This window comes from Pezoporus wallicus, unplaced genomic scaffold (assembly GCF_028554395.1).
Source record: "Pezoporus wallicus isolate ANWC-B61680 ecotype Strahan unplaced genomic scaffold, APGP_CSIRO_Pwel_v1 contig_2, whole genome shotgun sequence".
Classification (NCBI taxonomy): domain Eukaryota; kingdom Metazoa; phylum Chordata; class Aves; order Psittaciformes; family Psittacidae; genus Pezoporus; species Pezoporus wallicus.
Genome location: NW_026639478.1, coordinates 337,984 through 355,473, shown reverse-complemented (window position 1 = coordinate 355,473; position 17,490 = coordinate 337,984). Strand labels below are relative to the sequence as shown.

The window sequence follows — 17,490 nt, the reverse complement described above, 5'->3', positions numbered from 1 at the left end:
TTTTAAAACGCTAAAATCTTTTGGTGCTTTGTTAATGCAAGTTATTTAATACAGCCCATCAGGAAATGATTATAAAGTCTGGCAAAGCCACAGATAATGAAAGCTTCACAGACCTGCAGAGACTTTGTATGTGATGACCTTTCACTCCATCTTAAAACACAATTCATAATGGTTACACACAAAGTTGTTTAACTAAAATTACTTAAAATTAGACAAAATTGAAGTTTTATTGCAAGCAAAGTGCCTCAAGGTAATTCACAATTGTCAGAGACATCTGTGGATAAGCAGGGAAAGGAGAAATTAATAGTAGTATCATAAAACCAAGAAGAAACCCAATATAATAAGCAGAGGGAAGTCACTGAAGAGATTCAAGGGAAGCCTTTGTTTACAACTGTGCCATGGACCTTGACTTTAAAATCTGCCAAGTGGCTGCAGTGAGTTGGATGAAGAATGTGTGAATAGTCACAGAGGACACAGTGCTAAAACCAGCTGAGCTCTCCCTGCTCTCATGCTCTTGTTACTGTAGTGACATGGCAAATAACAGTTATGGGGAAGTTCTGACCTAGAAGGGGTTTGCATTTACTTGTTTTCAGCTTACTATGAAAACCCAACAATCTCTTGTGTGAAAATGAAGGAAACCAAGGTCAATCTCTTGTACCTTGTCAGGGCTGAGCCTGCTATTAGGTCTTAATAGCCCTGGACAGACCCTGGCAGACTGAAACTGCTTCTGGCTTGACCTTGGACTTGCCTTACCACTACAAACTTTCCTGATGATTTGGACTCTCGGTTCAACCTCTGGGTTTGCTGGGCTCACCTTGCTCATGATGGTGTAACAGGGCCTTCCTGTGCTCCAGTTTAAGCATACCAAATGTCAACTCTGAATTGGGATTAGGAACAAGAATTTAGTCCCTGAGCCTGCAGCTTCCAGAGGTCCTCTCCCTCCACCGATTCACCCAGAAAGATATGCTTCTTCTCTCCTCTGCTGGCTCTGTGAAATGTCACCTAGCATTTTTGCTTTGTTTTACTGGCATTTCTGGTTAGAAAGTGTGACTTCCAAGGTGTTAGGTGAGTGTAGTTGATACCCAGATGAGTTTACAGAGAGCTTGGCACAGGAGCACTAAGGCAGTTCTAAGTCTTTGTGGACCGCTTGTCAGAAATCCAAGCAGTGATAATTTAAGAGACAAACTGATGCAAGTTCTAGTTCAAGTATGGAAGGAAACAGAAATACACTGAGCCTGACATTAAAACAGTCAATTGGACATGGGAATAATTTCCCTGTCCCAGAAGGTAAAAATCTGAGGAAAGAAGACAGGTCTTGTAAGGTGTAACAAAAAGCACCCAGTGGCACTTCTAAGCCTCAGAGAACAGAGAGTCAAAGCCATGAATACCAAGAGTACAACTGCCTTTATTTTCAGTGTCACTACAATTTCAGTAGCCTTAGGTGCTGAAGCATTTATACATATAGTCTGATTTTTATACATAGGCTGATTTTTAACTCTCTGAGTGTCAGGTTTCATCCTTCAGTGCCAAAAATCATGTGCTGTCTAGACTGTGTGCTTTTGAAAGGAACTGGTAAACAGAGGCTTGGTTGGAAATTATCTGAAAATCCGGGCCATGGGCATCCTTCCATTCTTCAGTTAATAAAAAAGAGAAGAGGAAAGCATGCTAAGCTGAAATCACAAACTAACACATCCAGATGTGCATGAAGCTCTTCTATATTTTGCTCAGGAATGACCTTACTCTCTTGTGCCTGTGGATATATAAACTGCTGTGTCTCTTCAGTATGTTTTCCTTGAAATTCTCACTAGTGTGCCACTTAAGAGGTATTTTCCTCATAGTGAAGCTGGGCAGCTGATCACAGACATTAATCTCTGTATAGCCTCCTTTTGGTAGTCACCCTTCTTATTCCAATAACATGTTCATTGAAGACACTTTTTCATAAATATTTTCCCATAAACCTCTGTTTCAAAAGAGATTATTCAAACAGCTTTTAAACAATTGCTCTTTTGAAGGGTCTAATTGAAGGAAATAAACCTGTAGAGAATCTCACTGAAGCAAAGATCTTCAGCATCCAAGATTATCTATCTGTCACCCTGTGACCTGTTTCCTTCACACTACTTTTTAATTTTTGTAGCAATTATAGTGTATATGGATAATACCTATTAGCATATTTATGGTCATTGCTTCATATTTATTGTCTGCACAACTCATTAATCTTCATCTAGTGTGTGAGGCTGACAGCTCAATCTATTTTGCAATCTCTGGGCAGCAGCCATATCCAAAAAGCTTTTGTTTCCTTGTAAATAAACTGTGTTCAGGACCAGAGGACAATGGTACATCACACAGTGATTGACACAAGCCATGGCTGCTAATCAAAAGTAGATTTTATTACCAGCTGAGTCAAGTGCATTATGGGGCCATTGTTCTAGTGCTGTCAGGGCAAGAGCATACGTAGTCAGTCACCTTCTCAAGATAGGTTGATTGTTCTCCAAGATTAGACAGAGTTGCCTTATTATCCATCCCAGACAACAAGGCATCTCACCCAAACAGACGCTTTTACAGAAACTGCCTGTACATTGAATTGATTTGAATTGCTAATGCATAATCTGTCCAGCACAGATGTGCAATGAATATTTGGATGTTGTTTTGCATGTCAGTTGAGAAGGCTGAATGATGAGGTGATGATCGTTCAGTGATGGGTACTGGACATTTGCCAACAATTGAGTTTGAGCACTTTCCCTGACAGTAATCAGATCAGCTTCCAAAACGTCTTTTCTTCAATTCACTGACAATTTATGTTAGAAGATAATGCAACACTCTCACAGTTAACACAGTTGGCAGCAATTTGCATTTTTTTCATATAATTAAATTTTTCATTTCACCCAAGAAGAGATATATATACAAGCCGCATATGACATACATATTCCAAGACACTTCCAAAGTAACCCCACTTGAATAAGAGGCCATCTTGGGAAGTCCAAAATGTTGAAACTCTCCGTAATACAGATGGCATTAGTTTCATTAGTTATAAAGCTGCATTTTCTGTGAAAAAAATACGAACCTTGTTATCAAGCTGTATTAGGTAAGGTCTCCAAAAAAAGCATAATTAATATAATAAGCTTTTAATATAGGACCATGGTCACGCTTACAGTAGGAGAGCAAACACAGTGTTGTGACCGAAAATATTTCAGTCTCTGTCAGGGTTGCATAAAATGGGATCAGAAATGGACCACACAAGGCTGATACTATGACATCATGGAACTGATAGGAGCTCACACAATGACATCACATGATTCACATGAATGGGAAAGAGGCCTTTATGTAGTCATAATCACAGAATCACATAGAATGACCCCGGAGGTCATTCGGTTCAGACGGGGACTTACCATGTTATTCACTCAGAGACATGCTTAGTTGAGTTCTAAGTATCTCCAAGGATGAAGATTTCACAAGCTCTCTGGTCAACTTGCTCCAGTATTTGACCACTCTTATAGTGACATTTTTTCCCCTGTATACCTAGTCAGAATTCTGCAAGTTATGTCTGTTGTCCTTTCTCTGTGCATGTCTGAAGAGCTTCTCCATCTTCTTTATATCCCTTATTATTTCAGACCTAAAAGGCAGAGTTAAAACCCTACCTTTAGGACATAAGTAGCTAAAGAGATATCGATAGCTTAGAAAATCAGGGGCTCATGGGGACACTTCTGATACTAATTAAATTTTACCTTCTAACTTTAGGTATGTGTCTAGTGTATCTTTAATCATACAGTGAAATATGTTCCCTTAAAAGTAAATAATAATGCTTCTCAAAAACTTCTAAAGCTCTTTTCAGAATACACATTAATTAATGCAGGGTTGTTATAAACGGAAGAATCACTTCCTTTAACTAGCTGGATTTCCTACTAGTTAAATTTATTATAGCTGGGAAAAGAGTGGGAAGTGTTTGAGCCAAAAGTTTCACAACCAAGGTCAGAAGGAAGTTGACAGATGAGTTTGATTTTTCCACATATCAGCCTTGCTCAGGGTTAGGCTAAGCGGATCTCATTTCGATTTTTATTATTAATTTCATCTGTCAAAAGCAAGTCATCATTATCCCTGCATTACAGATGAAACAAATCACAAACTTGCAGTGGGGGCTTTTTGGGAGGAAGAAAATTCCAATTTTGGATGCTTTAATTTGGTGTGCTACTAGAAAGGGAACTAGAGACATTAACACCTGTACACACTGCATAATTGTAATATCAGCTGAAATTCAATGGATTTTCCAGCTAGAAATCCAGAAACAAAGCCTTTGAATAAGTGGCCTGAGAAGACTAAGTTTAGACCTTGAACAGAATTAGATGGCAAAATCTTGCCAGATGTCCATTTCATACACATGGATTCCAGCCTGTACGCTTCAGAGCCCCCGTAGCTGGATTCTACCTCACACTGGCACATCTGCTTTTGACCTTAATACTATGTTGGTGAGCATAGTCAGTCTTAACGTTGTAGTTTATGTCAGGATTTTGCTCTGTAATCCAAACATATCAGGTGAGGCCCTCCTCAGAAGAGATTCTGCAAATGAGCTAGCAGTCCTGCCTTGAATGCTCAAGGTTAGAGGATTCACCCAGATCAAGACTCAGCCCTTTGAGAGCTCAGCCATGGTGTCACATTCCCCTTTGTTCTCTATCTCCAAGGAAGTCTTCATTATTTCATTGGGCGTCCCACTGATCCTTCCCTACCCTGAGATGTCATGCTTTTGCGACATGGATATGGAAGCCTGGGCATCGTTCTCAGGGCTGTTAATTGATGCTGCAAGTAGAGTGGTACTTGAAAGATTTCAGGAAATAGCCAGTAAAGTATGTTCTTAGTGAAGTAATCTTTTAACCCAAAGACATGTAACACAAGCCATTATTCCTGTGTTGAAGGATCCTCTCCTTAGGGCTAAAAGTCTTATTTCCCAAAGCATGGAAAGTTACTTCACCTGCCAAATAAATGTCAGCAGTCTAGTCTTTTCTTTTTTGAGACCGCAAATGGAGGTAAAGATAAAGTTGAATTGTTCCTTTACATATTATTCTGTAACAGAAACACATAGATAAGTGGTAAAACTGTGTCACCTGCTGAGTAGAAGTTCCAGTTTATCTCGAGGTTGCAGTCTTCCCATGTATGGTTATATTAACAGAACCTCAGAATACAGGAATACAGACTACTGTAGACTGTAGTGAGGAACAGGGTATTAATTAGTTTATGCAGTCTTCAAGTTGTCTAGACATGAGGGAAAATTGTAAGTCTTTCTGGAACCTAAGGAGCAGATTCATGAAGGTAGACAAAATACATAAGCCACTAACGGGTTTTACCTCTCCCTTAAGAGAATATGATGCCATTCTTTTTAATTATTTTTTTTTCCTGGAAAAACATGGTGAAAACAAAAATAAAAGGTGAAGGAAGTGAATTAATGCTCCAAGTGTTATTTTTAGCAATATTGAGCTCCTACTGCTATTCAAATGTAATCATAATTGTTGGTTTAATAAGGGCATTTCAAAATACACCATATACGAACATTAAGTAAGCATACATAAGTAAGCTTAGGAACCTTTTCTAGTCCATAGGCATCACCTGGGGAAGTTTATGTCGCAGAATGTACTCCAGGGTAAGTGCTGAGCAGTTTAGAACAGCCCAGGTCACTCAGGGCAGGGAACCTGCCCTCACTCCTCCCTCAGCCAGGGAATCTGACCCAGCAGAGGCTGCTACCACAGGTTTGGTGGATCCAGTTCCACACAGAAGCAGCTGTCAGAAAAAGATGCTGTGATGCCTACCGTCTGTAGTCTGAGACAGAGGACATGAGTTCAGTGGTGGTCTCTGCTATGTGGGTTGTTAGCTCTTTTCCTCATCTCCTATACTGCAGCTTCTGCACCCAAGGAGTGCACTCTAATCACATGTCCAAGGGACCTAAGCAAAGCTGTGTTTTCAGAAATTAAAGGGCGAGCCTTGTCAGAAGACAGAAGCTGAACAGAGACAGCTTAAAACATACGGTCCTCTCCTTGCCTGTAAGTTGAGGATTGGTATTTTCCTATTTCCAGGAGATTTCTGAGGCCACATGCATTATGCTACTCTAGCATTATGGTAATAAGCACAGTATAAACATTTAATATAGATAAAGAGGTTTCAAATGCTAATACAAGTGAGTATCTATGAAAGCATAAGTGCTGGAAATGTTTTTTATGGATGCTTTGAAAAGCAATTAACAATAAAGTGGCCAATCTGTTACACGGAAAACAAGGGTTCTAAATACCAGATGGCCTGATTTACTTCTCAGCTCCAGCTGCAATAGGTTTCAGGCCATTCTTACGAAGGACTGAGAGGTTTCCTTGGAAGAACAGTAAGAGTGGCTGGTTCTTTTAGACTCTTCCAGGCCCTAACAGCCTGTTTCAATGAGGAGAAACCCCTCGTTTTATGTTTCTTGGTAAGTATTTACATCTGAAGGATGTTTGGATTTGTCATTAGTCTTTTCTGATTTGAGAAGGCAGGCTACATGTTTGTATGACTTCTGCTGTTATGCTGGAGATTGAGTGCCATCTGGTTGAAGCTGGTGAGTCTTCCTACTGTCATTGTTACAAAGAAATCTGACACAGCATCCGAGAAATCATAATGGGTAGACAACTGTAGCAGCATGTGTAAGGATGAAGTACAGTGAGAAAAGCACACAGCAAAAGCCCTCCCTGGAAATATCATGGAGCATGTCCTCTTGGCATCCATACTTAAGCATGTGACGGCTGAGAAAGAAATCAGCAATACCCAACACAGAGTTGTCAAGAGCATATTGTCCATAGCCAGCCTGACTACCCTCTGTGTCAGAGCGCCTGGTATACCAAGGGCTGTGGAAGCTTTCATAACAGAAATAAAATAAAACATCTCAAAGAAAGATGCTCGCAGAGAAGTTTGTAACTGTAAACAAAAGAAACAGCTTCCTCACCTCTACAGGATTTAGGGAAACAGTATGACCACGAAAGCTTGTCCTGGTTTCGACAAGGCTGCACATGGATAGATGCCTTGAATCAACAGTGCCTTCAGCAATTAGCCTACTTTTATTATGAGAGAGGTGCCTGTAAGCTTCTGAACATCACCAGTTTATGACAACACAATGCAAGCCTTAAGAAAAGGTTCATTGAATAGATCTGAATCCTTGTGGCTATTTCTTAAATGGAAAAGAAAGTGCTTTCCTATTTATAATGCTAAAGCTGCTGGGTAAGACATAGTGAAAGACTTAAATTAAATGTCAAATCATGAGGTACTAACAATAAATAATGGAGAGATTTCTGTTGCCTTTGGTGGCGGCAGATAAGCCACTGGATAAACTATTTACTGCAGGTAGGGTGAGCAGTCCTAGATGGATCATTCTGTCCTAGATGGTTCAGCTATGTGTTTTACTTGAATGAGTGAGCAGACTGGTGTGAGCTTGTGCTAATAACATCTGAGAGCCTTTATGATCTCAGGCCCTTTCTATACTGTACCAAAGCTTCAAGAGCAATGCTCCCTCATCTCTTCTCCTTATTCAGTAGAGACCCATCTAGTGTACTAGCCTTCCCTACATCATGTGTAACCTGTGGTGTAGCAGCATGCTTTGCAGATGGATGTGCTTTCTGCAGGATGTCTAGTAGGTACGGATGCTGATCCATGATCCAGCAGGGAATTAACAGAGGGAATACGAGATGACAGGGTGCTGCACATGGGCACATGGCACCAGCGTGTGTAAAAGTGTTAATATGGAGCTGGGATTCCTTTATCAGGTCTCTCAAACTCTTTCCCTCGTGTGCAATTCCACCTTATTGATTCAGAACCCATTTACTTCAGTCTTACAATATTCTCTCTTGCCTCCACCACTTCTTCTCCTCTCCAAAAGTCCCCAGACACGTGTGAGGCAGTCATAGGCTGCAGAACTTGGATTTTGTCATTCAGGCCTGCTCTGTAGAGCACTACAGCAATGTCTGGAATTAGCAGCAGAGGCTGCTGTGGGTATGGCTCACCCATATATACAATCCCAAAGGCTGATATATCCGGAAGGAAACAAGTGAGAGTGTTCCATGAGGAAATCCATGCAGGAGCAAAGGGAGGTTCATTAGCAAAAGAGTTGTCAAACTTTCTGTCCAGTTTGCCAGTTGTGCGCATCTCCTGAGCCTGCTCTGACAGAACAAATGGACAGGCTCACCCCAAATTGTTCTATTGCCCTGAGACAAGTCTGATAATCCATGCGGGATGGAGCCTGTTCTGAGGAAGGCTGTTCCTTGTCTGGGGTAGCTGTCAGAGCTTAGACATATGGTGAAACCTTTCTTGGGAAAGAGTGATGGAGCAGAAGGCAACTTTCACCTTTATATAAGGAGGACATGGAAGAGGAAAAGCGCATGGACAGAGGAAAAGGCACAACACGGACTCTTGTGCAACACTTTTTACTTCCAGAGAAATAACTGCAGTCCTTCCAGGTCATGGTGGTTCTGCTTTCTGAGACTGTCTCCCACACTCCCTCAGACACACTAAGTTTGCAGACCCGGCGCCTGTCATAGCACCTGGTCTAAGTCGGGGCGATGGGAGCTGTCAGAAGACACTATTCTGGCAAAAGAAAAATAGTCTGTAGGAGCTGATTAGTTGCAAGAGATCACAATATCCCCCAGTGAATGCTTATTACATGACTGCAAGGGGGAAGAAGCTGCTGCAAATTTCCCCCTGTTCACACCTGAGCACCATGATCTAGTGATACCTGAAACTGTTTCTTACCACTATCTGTCCTTTATGCCCAGGTCCGCTCTTATTGGTCTATTTGATTAAGACACTCACGTGTGATGGGAGCTTTGGAAAAAGGGAATGAGAGATGTGGTGCCCTCTGAAGAAAATAATTTAACAAGTCAACACAAGTGGTTGCTTCTTGAGCTCAAGAATTAGCACACAAACTCCAATCCTGATGGCAGACCATCCAGTAACTCTTTATTCCCCACAGCAGAGTGGTATTTAGAAAGGTGTCCCAGTGGGAAAGCCATGTCAAGTTCAGTTTAAATATCAGCAACTATTCTAAAGGAGAGCTTGAATTGGACACGCTTGTAAAGTGCCAATAAAGCTGATGAGAGGAGTAAGTGCCATGGGGAAAAAGGAGGAAAAATGTGTAGTATTTGCTGGCTTTTCTTAAGTACAGAGGAATAGGACTTGAAATCTTATTTGTTCATTAAGATTTTGACACTTGTCAGTTCCTGCCATGGTTATGTCACAACTCACGTGAAAGTGAGTATCATCAGCTTAAATGAGATGTCATCTGAAAGTCTATGGGTAACTTTCTGGCTGTAGGCCGACCTCTATCCATTTCTCTTGCTCTTTGCCTCTCTCAGGGTTGCAATTGTTTTTGCAATCAGCAAAGGGAATCTGTTACTGGGGGAATACGTTGCAAACAACATTGCAAAGGGGGAAAACTATTTTTATTCTTCCTGTCCCTACGCACCAAGATGAGCACCAAGTACAGTTTGATGGGCAATTTGGGGGAGGTGAGAGTTTCAAGTCAGAACTTAGTTACTTTGCTCAGCTTGTAAAGATGTGCTGTGACTCTGGCAAAGCACCTTAGGAATCAACTGCTTGTCCTTTTGTGCATAAATTCTCAGCAGCACAGTCCTAGGGTGAACTTTGAGCCTAGAATCACTATGGTGGATGTAACACATATGAAAAAGAAACTCTTATCTTGAAACCCACTGTGGGAGTCTGTCAGACTCAGGTCCTGCCTGAGTTCTGTTTAATGCTCTTAAAGATGTTTAACTCACTGAAACTACAGCCTTTGTTATTTGTTCTAATCAACTTTCTATTGCCATTGTAAATGGCCTTGCTCTTTGCCTGGGTGAGAGAATTTGATATAAAAGGGTTCTAAAGAAGGAAGGGGAAAACTAGAAGAATCCTGCAGGCAAAAGAGAAGAGATTCAAATTAAGTTGTTAAGGAGTTGATCTTCCTGCCTGTTTATCACTGCTTATTATCCAGAGGAGTTTCCATCCAGGCAGCTGCAACACTGCAGTCTCAGTGTACCAGGAACCTTTTTTAACACGTTCATACCGTGGTCATTGGAAAAAGTCTCACAGATCCTAGTGTCTTGTAGATTTAATCTTTCTTTCAGTCTTCTATATGGCTTTCACATACTCATAAGAGCATCTCGGTGCCACATACAATTATATGCAGCATTAATCACAACAGGTAGCAACCTCTGCTCCTTGCACGTGGTGACCATGCAGTCCAGTCTAGGATGAAACTGTCTGAGATGAGGAGAACAGTTTGCTGAGTATTTTGTAATAAGAAGGTGCCTCTTGTATCATAGTGATAAAGTGATAAAGAGATGGAGGAAATGAAACGTGATAAAAGCAAACAGTGAGTGTATTGCATGGAGAGAGAGAGAGAGCAAACACAAGATATCAATGCCAATATAATCACTACTTATTACAGTGTGAAACTGGACTTGAGGTGTAACTGCTCATAGCACGATACAGCTTGGGTTTAGTGTGTTTTTTCCTTTCTTCTGAAGCACTCTTCAGCAGGCACAAAACACTTAAATTGTTGCTTGCACATGAAGATCATTTCACGGTTGGCACCCCGAAGTGATATTATATCCGGTTCTAGACAAGGATATCAAGGATATTACTTTATCCACCTGAGTTCATAAGAAGGTCTTCTATAAAATATTTTCTTAAATAAGAATATATTTATCTACTTGGAATTTAGGGAAAGAGGCTGTTCCTTCCTCCAGTTCATTAAAATAAATCAAATACATGTACACGCATATATAAATTCTGATTCCTATTACTGTGAAGAAAATTATGTGTAATTTCTTGTATATCCATACTCACTGCTGTTGCTCCAAATTTGCTCTTTAAGAAATGAGTGTGGTTAGGGCCTATTTTATGTCTGATGGAGAAAAATGCCTTTTCACAGAATCACAGAATCCCAAGGGTTGGAAGGGACCTCAAAAGATCATCTAGTCCAACCCTCCTGCAAGAGCAGAGTAACCTAGAGTACATCACACAGGAACTTGTCCAGGTGGGCCTTGAATATCTCCAATGTAGGAGACTCCACAACCCCCCTGGGCAACCCATTCCAGTGCTCTGTCACTCTCACAGTAAAGAAATTTTTCCTGATGTTCACATGGAACCTCCTGTGCTCCAGTTTACACCCATTGCCCCTTGTCCTGTCGCTGGACATCACTGAAAAAAACCTAGCTCCATCATCCTGACACTCACCCTTTACATATTTGTAAACATTGATGAGGTCACCCCTCAGCCTCCTCCAAGCTAAAGAGTCCCAGCTCCCTCAGCCTCTCCTCATAAGGGAGATGTTCCATTCCCTTAATCATCTTTGTGGCTTTGCGCTGGACTCTTTCAAGCAATTCCCTGTCCTTCTTGAACTGAGGGGCCCAGAACTGGACACAATATTCCAGATGCGGCCTCACCAAGGCAGAGTAGAGGGGGAGGAGAACCTCTCTTGACCTACTAACCACACCTTTTCTAATGCACCCTAGGATGCCATTGGCCTTCTTGGCCACAAGGGCACATTGCTGGCTCATGGTCATCCTCCTATCCACCAGGACCCCCAGGTCCATTTCCCCTTCGCTACTGTCCAGCAGGTCAGCCCCCAACCTGTACTGGTACATGGGGTTGTTCTTCCCCGGATGCAAGACTCTACACTTGCCCTTGTTGAATTTCATCAAGTTCCTCTCCGCCCAACTCTCCAGCCTGTCCAGGTCTCGCTGAATGGCAACACAGCCCTCTGGTGTGTCAGCCACTCCTCCCAGTTTAGTATTGTCAGCGAACTTGCTGAGGGTACACTCAGTTCCCTCATCCAGGTCGTTGACGAAAATATTAAACAGCACTGGTCCCAGCGCTGACCCCTGAGGGACTCCACTAGTCACAGACCTCCAGCTAGATTCTGCCCCATTGACCACAACTCTCTGCCTTCTCCCTTCCAACCAGTTCTTGACCCACCTCACTACCTGATCATCAAGCCCACACTTCCTTAGCTTATCTATGAGGATGCTGTGGGAGACAGTATCAAATGCCTTACTGAAATCAAGAAAAACCACATCTACCGCTCTACCATCATCCGTCCACCTAGTTACTTGCTCATAGAAGGCTATCAGGTTGGTCAAACATGACTTCCCCTTGGTAAAGCCATGTTGGCTGCTCTTAATGACTCCCTCATCCTTGATATGTCAGAGATGGTGTCAAGAATAAGTTGTTCCATCACCTTTCCAGGGATGGAGGTAAGGCTGACCGGTCTGTAATTACCCGGGTCCTCCTTCTTGCCCTTCTTATAGACCAGCGTGACATTTGCCATCCTCCAATCCTCAGGCACCTCTCCTGTTTCCCACGACTTACCAAAGATGATGGAGAGTGGCCCAGCAATGACCTCCGCCAGCTCCCTCAGCACCCGCGGGTGTATTCCATCCGGACCCATCGATTTACAGATGTCCAGATTGCTTAACTGATCCCTAACCCAATCCTCATCTACCAAAGAAAACTCCTTTATCCTGACTCCTTCCGGGGCTATAGGAATCTGGGTCCCCCGGGGAGCATCTGCAGGAGTAAAGACAGAGGCAAAGAAGACATTCAACACCTCTGAGGAGACTGGTTCAAAAAAACCTGCCTTTGTTATGATTGCATGTAGAAACCTTCATTTCTCCCAAGTCTCATCTTGAAGAAGATCCTGGCACAGAGTGTTTTATTTTAGACCTTTGCATATCTTTCTAATCCTTTTTATTCACTATTTATTTTAATACTGTGATTGCTTTGTATTCAGTGGATCTGCTTCTTCAGAAGGGATCCTTCTTCTAAATTTACTGCTCTTCTACTTACAGTGGTCTCAGGATTCACTTTCTCTTGACCTTCCATATGAATTGGCAGAACAATGAATCATTTCTTGGTAAGTGCAAGATCTGGAGCATATGAGACAGTCTCCTTTGCTCATCTACAGAATTTTGCTTTAAATGACTTTTGGGGATAATATTCATGCTTGGACCCAAACAAAAATCAAGGAATCTACAAATGTAGGTATCAGCTTCTTTGCACCTTAAAGGAAGGAATGTTAATGCTTAATTATTCCTATGGGATGGATGCATGTTCTCTAATCCTTCTGGACTGACGTCTATTAAATCTTTTTAAATCCACCTCTATAGTCCTTGCTGAGATGTTTTCTTTGAGATGACCACAGCTGGTATTTTTTCAAATTGTCTTTTAGAGAACCCGTTCACCTGCATGAGTCAGAGTTTGTGTTGCCTGATTTTAGTTAAATGGGTATGTAATCACAATCTCTTTCTTTTGTCAAATACGGATGTTTTCAGATCTGCAGGGTTAGATTACCATGTTAGACTAATGGCAAGTGCCCTTACTCACTGCAGAGAATATTTTAAATTGAATCCTAATTAGTAACTGTTTCAGCCTCTAGAAATGTAGCCTCATGAATAACCCCATAACTCCCAATTTCTAAGAACTGACTTCCCTTTAAGAATATATAGGCAGAAAGTAAACTTACATCAGCATTTTAATCACTGTGGGGGACAGCTTGGACTGGGACTTTCCCATTTAAAAGGTCAGATCTCCACAGTGGGCTTGTATATATACAAAGTATATGAGCACAGATGAAAAGATGTGAGCATCCCAGATTATTTATGAAATACAGTAGGAATGCAAGCTGGGGAATTTTACCCTGTCACCTGTCATGAACTTTCATATAGCTTCAGCGATCAAAAATTCATAGATGAAGTTTCGTGATACCGTTCACTTTATTCACAGTATGTCACAGATTGGTAGCTTAATTTAAAAGTGCCAATTCCTTGTCTTGCATTCATGCTGAAGTGTTAGAAGAATATTTCTATGCAGAAAATTAGATGCTGCTGGAATAGGTGACAAAGCATGCTCTCCTTTAACTATTATTAAAACAGCCACTAGCACTGGATGTATTAAACATCCCCTTTCAGCAGAATTCTTTTGGTGTATTGCTGTTTATGACAATGCATAGATTTTCTACGGGACAGGAACACTTTCAGGAAGGGAGTTCTCTATTTTCATGTCCTTAAGCACTGCATGTGCTTTTTGGGTGCCTTCTTGATCCATTTTTCCATGTTTTGGGATACTTAAGGATAAAGCTTCTGCCCAAGAACAGAAGAGGCCTGAATATGCATCAAAAATCAGATTGTATTTATATTCTGTTTTCAGCAGTGCCTGAAAGCAGATGCTTATATCTAGCATTATTTGCATGTTACCTAATTCAGTTTCCAGCTCCTAAGCACCAATTGTTGATGGACTTTCTAAGCAGTGACTGTATTTGGAGCATCAATTTTAAATCGACCTATTTGCCAACCCATTTTTTAAACCTATTTTTGGCTTTTAGTGTTATTTTAGCACTAAGAAGAATAGTTCTCATAATGTAACTGTGCTGAGAGGAAGAAGACTTTATGGGTTTTTTTTACTCTGCAGTAAGCCTGTAGAACCTGCAGTTTAGTGCTACTGTTAAACACGTGTCAACATGCAAAGGAGAAAGCAGCATAATCAACAGAAACAGGAAAAAAAAAGGACAACTGTATTTTCCTATCTAGTGTTTCTTTTTTTTTGCTGCTAGGTATCTGCAAAGCACAAGTTTAACACCGAAGCATGACACTGTGCTTGCTACATGTAAAGGTGAGGAACAGGTTGAAACCTGGGAAGCAGTAGAAAATAACCACCATTCATACAGTGATACCCAGTGGGTCCCTCCAGAGGCTTTCTTCACATTTTGTTCCCATGCTTCAAGCAGGAATAAATAGTCGTGTTTGTTAGTATCACTTCCAGATCCTAGTTTCAGACCATTGGGACTTCTCACAGTGTCAGAATATAGCCATTGTAGATAAATGGAATTAACTGATTGCTCAATAGCTGTGGACAGTGCACATGGAAAGGTTTTTTTTTTAAAGTCACTAGACAGCTCCTCCCAAGCCAGTCAGACCCCAGCCTGTATCGCTGCTTGCGATTATTCTACCCAAAAGTTCAGGGTCTATATTTATCTTTGATATCTTCAGTTCTTGTTGGCTCCATCTTCCAGACTGCCCAGACTTCTGTCTGTGATGGTTCTACTTTCCAGCATATATATATATATCTCCCCCCAGCCTGCTGTTATGTGCAAACTTTGTGGTGGCAATTTCAATACCACCGTCCAGATTGTTGACAAAGATGTTGAATACTATTGGACCCAACAGTGACTTCTGAGGTACTCCACTCATACTCTCTGGCCAGAGCCCATCCTCTCGCTCAAAGCAGGGTCAGCTACAAGATTTGATCAGGCTGCTCAAGGCTTTATAGAGTCAGGTCCTGAAAACCTCCAAAGATGGAGACTGTGCTCCCTATCTGGGCAGCTGGTTTCATGGCTTATCTGTTCTCATGGTGACCAGAAGTTTTTCCTAATATCTAATCGGAACCTTCCTTGATTTGATAGAGTTGGAACTAGATGATCTTAAGGTCCTTTCCAAGCCTATTATATGATTCTATGATTCTACGATACATGCCCTTTGGCTCTTGTCATCCTGTGAAGCACTAGGGTGAAGAGCCTTGCTCCTTTCCAGGAACCCCTTACAAGAACTGGAAGGCTGATAGTAACAAGCCTACTTTCCTCAGCCTCTCCTCACAGGTCACATGCTACTCTTTGACCAGGTTCTTTTACATATTCCATGCATGAAGAATTTAATGTTTAACAACAAGCCCACTGTTTTTTAAAGTTATCTTATGTTACACAGGATTTTCATCTATCAGAGTGATACAGCAACGTCCTTAAATCACAACTCAAGTACATATTATTCTTGGGAGAGTTTTGCAACTGTAACGTGCAGTTGAGTCACAATACAAATGTGATTCTATTACTAATCTCTATAATATATTCACCATAATGAACATGGGTGTTTCCACCCTCTGGGAAGTAACATGTGGGTTGAAAGCCACTCAAGCTTGTATATCTCTTCCGAGTTCTTCCTGTTTGCTGTTTGCATTTTATACTCTATATTGGGCTGACCCATGCTGGTATATTTCCATTCTTTTTTATTAACTTGGGGACCAACAGCTACACAGATAGTTCCTTCACCCAGCTGATACAGCCATTTGCCTAGAGCTGGTTCCCTTTCTGTTGAGGTAAGTTCACAGCTGCGCAACAGCTATGCTTGGCAACTCCCACATTCTGACATCTCCAGGGCTGTCTGGCTCACCTTGCCTGAATACTGTGGGATGCCCACCGCGTTATTACACAGTGGTCCTGGTTCCCCGTCCCTTAGTAACCAAATGGCCCTTGCTGCTCCCTGACCGTCTAACTCTATCCTGACTGGATCTGCACAGCTAGTGAGAAACAAGAGAAAGGATTGAGTGAAGGGAAACTGATATAGGTAGGGATTGAGGTGGCTCTGGACTTCTTCCTGGCCTATATGAGAGCTGGTTCCTCCACTAGCACCCAAGATAGCTTCATTGTCTCTGACTGCTGATAAGCCCCCTCTAGAACATGAGGCATCTTCATTCATCTGCTGCATTACCTGTGCTGCCCCTGTGGGAGCTTTCTTTGGACCTCTCTCACCTTAGTGAGGGTCAAATGTCCTGCTAGGCTTCAGTCACTAGGTCCCTCTGAGCAGTCCTTTGCCATGTTAGTGTTCTTGGGCTTTACGTGATTAAGAAAAGGGTTTTTTTTAAAGGGTGAAGGAGGCAAATAGGTCTGTCTCATGGTTCAGGCGCCAGAAGGGTGCCAATGAGAGATATAATCCTGACAGGGTTTGTTCTTCTGTATTTCTTTGTACTCTTGTCCTGGCACTCCTACAGGAACTGATGGTCGGATCTCTTCCTGCAATTAATCATTACTAGGTTTGCTTGTTATTTCATATAGCACCTCATTCTGCTGTAGTTTTATTTACAGGGCTAATCCTAGGTGAGGATCAAGATTAAAGAAGAGTAAATCAGAGGTGTGATGCTCCTGTGATTTGTTTTGCACACTTGCAAATACTTAGAGATGCAACTAAGAATTTTGCTTGGGAATAACTGAAGAGGGCTTCTCAATGTGTTGTCTTTTACAAATCCTGCTATACAGGAATTCTGTATATAATTGTGAGGGGAAAAGTTCATTAAAGTATGATATGTGCCTGCAGTTGTAGTGTAGGTCATTTGAAGGCTAATTTCCCAGCGATTGATTGTCTTGCATAAGGATTTTAAAACTTGTTCCCTTTATCCATGTAAAGCAACTCCAACTGATTTCAATTTTCGTTTCCTCAATCGTTACATTTTTCTTCTCTTTCAGTGCACAGGAATGGGAGTCATAAAGATACCATAACGTTAACAGATTTGTTTCAGAGTTCATGAGGTCAAACTTGTTGGTCTTCCCATATGACTAACAGCGTAAGAATCTGGAATCGCCTCAGTTTATCTCGAGCATAAAAAGACTGCCACTGAAGAACTGCACATCAATAAATCACCTCTGATTTATTTCTTATTGGGTAACATGTTCTA

At 41.6% G+C, this 17,490-nt stretch overlaps 1 long non-coding RNA gene across 1 annotated transcript in view; it reads left to right on the top strand.

The window, feature by feature from the left end:
* The window catches only part of LOC130602151 (uncharacterized), a 28,805-nt gene that overhangs the window by 7,955 nt on the left and 3,360 nt on the right, over window positions 1-17,490 (top strand). The gene's annotated exons all lie outside the window — the stretch shown is intronic.